Here is a 4,848-nt window from a genome sequence, read left to right as displayed (position 1 = left end):
GTATTTGTATTTATTTGATGAAATAAAATGTAAAATACAAACCAAAAAATAAGATGTAAAAATTTAAAAATATGATTTACTATTTAATATTTTTTATTTTAAAAAAATGTTAATGTTGAATTATATTGTAGCGTAGTCTAAATTTATTTGTTTTATTAGTATGATGTTTTAATTGCGAGCATGAGAAGTTGTTGTAAAAAAAAAAATTATTGAATATATTTCATCAAGAGTTTGAAATTTATTTTATTAAAGATTAAATATTTGCTTATACTTTAAATCAATTTTAGGTATTTAAAAGTTTTAACTAATTATTTGTGCAATTGAATTATAGTTATATTGATAGGTACCAAAAATAAATTCTATTAAAAAATAATTTAGTTTTATGCAATACTTAATTTTTCATTTATTTTTTAACATTCAAATTATTATTATAATAAGAAAAATTAAAATAAAAAAATAGCATTCACTTATAAATATATAATTTAATTGATAAAAATTTAGTGTTAACATATTTTTTCAGAACATATATATAGTAAACGTTGGTTAATTATATTTTTTAATATATTCATATATATTATAATTTTAAATAAATTTGTGTATTTTAATAATTGGAAGTAACTTTTTTAATAATTTTTTACATATTCGTATTTTATGATTATTTTTAATAAATTTGTGTCTTTTATGTCAAATAGAATATATATTTTTATTTTATAAAATGTTACTAAAAAAATGGATTGACATAAATTGAAATAAATTGAAAGTAATTTTAAATGGATTGACATTAATGAGTAATTGAATTAGAAACGTATAAAATCATTACTCACTATAAGTGGAATAATATAATTGTAATGAGGATTAGATAAATAACATTTATGCCGATATTTATGAGTGATTATGTGGTTTTTTATTAAATTTAATTATTAATAATATAAATTATTACAACTGGTAAATGACTAATAATACTATAAAATTATTTATAAATTTATTATAAAATAACTTATAAAGTAACTTATAAAATAATTTGATAATAATATAAATTATAAAATATTATCAAATTGTAAAATAATTTATAAATTTATTATAAATAATTGTAAAATAATTTTATAATTTATAAATTTATTATAAAATAATATTATTAAATAGATTTTGGAGGTATTAAAGAAATTGTGGAAGGAAGATGAGAAGTTGTTGAAAGAGGAGAGGTACTCTCATGAGGTACACATCAGCTTTTTGGCTCATGTGGATGAAATATGTTGAAGTGGCAAAATATGATGATGTGGCATCGGGAGTCTGTTTTAAATATATATAATAGATTCTTGTGATAAATCTTCTTCAAATCTTGACCATACGTTCTTTTCAACTTAGTCAAAAATCTTCTTCAGTTATAAATTAGAATCAAATCTTATTTTAGATTTTCTTCAAAAATATTTGACCATAATTTCTTTTCAACTTGATCAATGATGTTCTTCTATCATAAATCTGAATCAAATCTTATTTTAGATTTTCTTCAAAAATATTTGACCATTTCTTCTTTTCAACTTGGTCAAATATCTTCTTCAATCATAAATCTAAATCAATTCTTATTTTAGATTTTCATCAAAAACATTTGACCATATCTTATTTTCAACTTGGTCGAAGACTTTCTTCAATAATAAATATGAATCAAATCTTATTTTAGATTTTTTTAAAAAAACATAAATCTTCTTTCATACTCGGTCAAGTCAAATATATTATTCTCATAAAATATTTTTGTTAGCATCAAAGTTCTAAATAGGAAAACAACTTGGTTCTATCGATAAATCTTCCTATTTGAGCATCCTTATACTTGGGTATATACTGATGTGATTGGAACATATTCAAGTACAATTAGTATCCACACACCGCATGTGCCTTGCTCTTGATAAACCTCTTTAGCATCGTGTTGTATCATTTTAATCTAGAATTTTCTTCAATTTCCGTTTACAAAATTAGCACACCCAACATAATTCTTCCTAAAAGCAATGTTCAATACATCTATAATTAAAATGACATAATTATTGATAATAAAGCTAAACTTCTAATATATTAAATAGCACCTACTCAAAATACAAGTAAATCCTAGTTCAAATATGTCTAACAACTCTTATTTCTAAGAGTTATTACAAGGTCATACCGGCAATAGAGAGTGTCATAACTCATGAAATACTTAAGAAAGGGAGACCCATACATTTGCATTATGTTGTGGTGTAGTTCTTCGTTGTGTGTCTTAACACACTATTGATTGCCTCTTTTAGCTGTGATCGATTTATAATATATATACTCCAGGTGAAGATAAGTTGTGTCGCTTTTGGTAGTCGGGAGGATGTTGGTGGCTAAGAGGTCACGTGATTAGACATTGAGGCATCTTAGAGAACTTGATATTTCAATACATACATTACATATTTGTTTAAACTCTTGTATCCTTCTCAGCAAATTACTTGTAGATAAAAATTTGCAGGAATTACTTTGGAATTTTGTAGATAAAAATCCACATGTAAATTTTGTTGCGAATATTTTCCACATGAAATTCTGGAGAAAAATTCTAAGATAACTTTATCTTTTTTAAATTTATGAAAACTTCCATACACCAGAAAATTACCTGCCAAAACAAAACTTATTCAATAATTTTAATAGACTGTTAATACAAGATATATTATTTATTAAATATATTAAAAAATTATATTAATACAAAATAATTTTTAGATCAAACAACTTTTAAAACAAATATTTAAAAAAATTAAATTTTGAAGATTAAAAAAAAACACTAAAATTTTATTAGAAAACTAAAACTTAAACCTAATTTAAAGTAAAAGAATAAGAAAAAATAAACTCTAAAAAAACAAAAATAAAAAACTTTTGTTCTCCATTTCCATTTCAATCTAGGTAACCTTAAGCTCACCGCCATCCATTCATTCTCATCCTATTTTCCTTTCATTTTGGTGACCTAAACATTCTTTCTTGCCATTCTCCGTTATGACGTCATTCTCTATGCAGTATTGTGATATTGACACCGTTGATTGTGATACCGACGTTGTATTGTGAGATCGACGTTCTTGTACTATTATATCGATGTCATATTGTGAGATCGACGCAACCGTATTTTGACATTAAAGTCGTATTGTCAGATTGACACGATCGTATATTGATATTTAAGAAATGCCCAAGAAAATTTACAAAGTTAAAAGAACATTTTAAGAAATGCAAGCTTAAGAAAATTCATAAAAAAAAGTATGGAGATCTTTTGGAGGATTCTCCATATTACACAAATCAAAAGAGTGTAAAGTCAAACTAAAATTAGAAAGTCAATCACCAGCTTGATTTCTTTCCCGCCAGATGTGATTGATCTAAACTTGCCAATCCATATTCCATAGTTCACGTATGTGAAGAATAAGAGTTGGGATATCTCCATTGATTCTGCAGTAACCATTCAACATTTCAACTAAAACCTTGTTATTGTTCTCAACTTGAAGATGCGTAATCCCTTTTTGATGAGCCACCACAATACCCATATACATACCCCCACATCATAGCATGTAGGGCATCACATTGATCTCACGAAGAAGGCCTCCACACTCGGAAAGATTAATCAAGCTTTTGTGTGCATTGTCGCTGTTGAGTTTGATTCATCATTCACGCACTCTCTTCCAGCCAACGAATACAATGTCCATTTGTTGAGGCCTACCAGTCAAGTGATGAACTTTTCATCTCTCTATTTCCTTTGCCATCTTGATAATCTCATGGGTTTGAATCATCGGGCGATGAAATTCATCATCAAAGATACTTATGTACCTCCACGTCCACATTTGTAAGCCAACCAACGTAAAGATCTTTTTCCACTTGTTTCTATATTCTCTCTTTGCTTAAGCTTTAGGTTGCCAAAGATCCAATCCCTGCATGATCCACCAACCTAGTCAAAAAATTTGTTGTGTGATCGTAGTCCCTTAGAACATGACAAATTATTTCGCCGCCATTCCCGCAAGCATAACATATGGGTGAAATGTCGATACCTCATCGACTACAACAATATTTTGTTAGGGGGTACTCATCGGTAATTAGCCATATGAAGGTTTGGATTCTTGCGGACCTTTCCTTTTCCCATCTATAACCGTTATTCGCTCCCTCTAAGCGTTTTGGCCAGTGAATTGACAAGTATTAGTACCACCTCATCCAATGGAGTTCGACCCATCAGTATTTGTAGGTGATAGAATAGCCCACAACTATATCAACTTGTTATGAGGAAGATGATTGTTTAGGAAATTCATGTCCCAAATCCTTATGGTCGTCAAGAAATCATTGACATTCAATGTGGTGTCTATAGTCGACCTAATGAAGGTACTTATGAGAGAGTGCCCATGAGGCATCCATTTGTCAAGCCAGAAATTGATGTGACGTCCATTCCCAAATGCCAAACAACATGATTATGAAAACTATCCCAAATACTAGCCATGAATTTCAAAAGTGGTGAGTCCTAAGGTTTGAATTTTATAGAAACTCAAAGGTCATTCTCTTTGCCATACATGCTATATAGGACTTTGCACCATAGGTCGTCAGGTTTATTAATCAAATTCTACATCATTTTAATGAGTTAAACTTCATTCTTCTAGTAAGGGCTCCTTATCTATAGAACCTCTGTCCATTTTAGGCAAGCAACAAACCTTCCAGCTAATCAGATGCGGCTTATAAGTTTGGTTTGTATCCGCCCAAATAAAATTCTTTGAATTTTCTCCATCTCATCACACAACTTCTTAGGAAGCTTGGCATATTGCATATGATAATACATAATAGAACTAAGCACCAATTTAGACATGGTAAATCTACCAACCATGCTAA

Source organism: Cicer arietinum, chromosome 6 (assembly GCF_000331145.2).
Source record: "Cicer arietinum cultivar CDC Frontier isolate Library 1 chromosome 6, Cicar.CDCFrontier_v2.0, whole genome shotgun sequence".
NCBI classification, from domain to species: domain Eukaryota; kingdom Viridiplantae; phylum Streptophyta; class Magnoliopsida; order Fabales; family Fabaceae; genus Cicer; species Cicer arietinum.
This window is presented reverse-complemented; position numbering follows the sequence as displayed.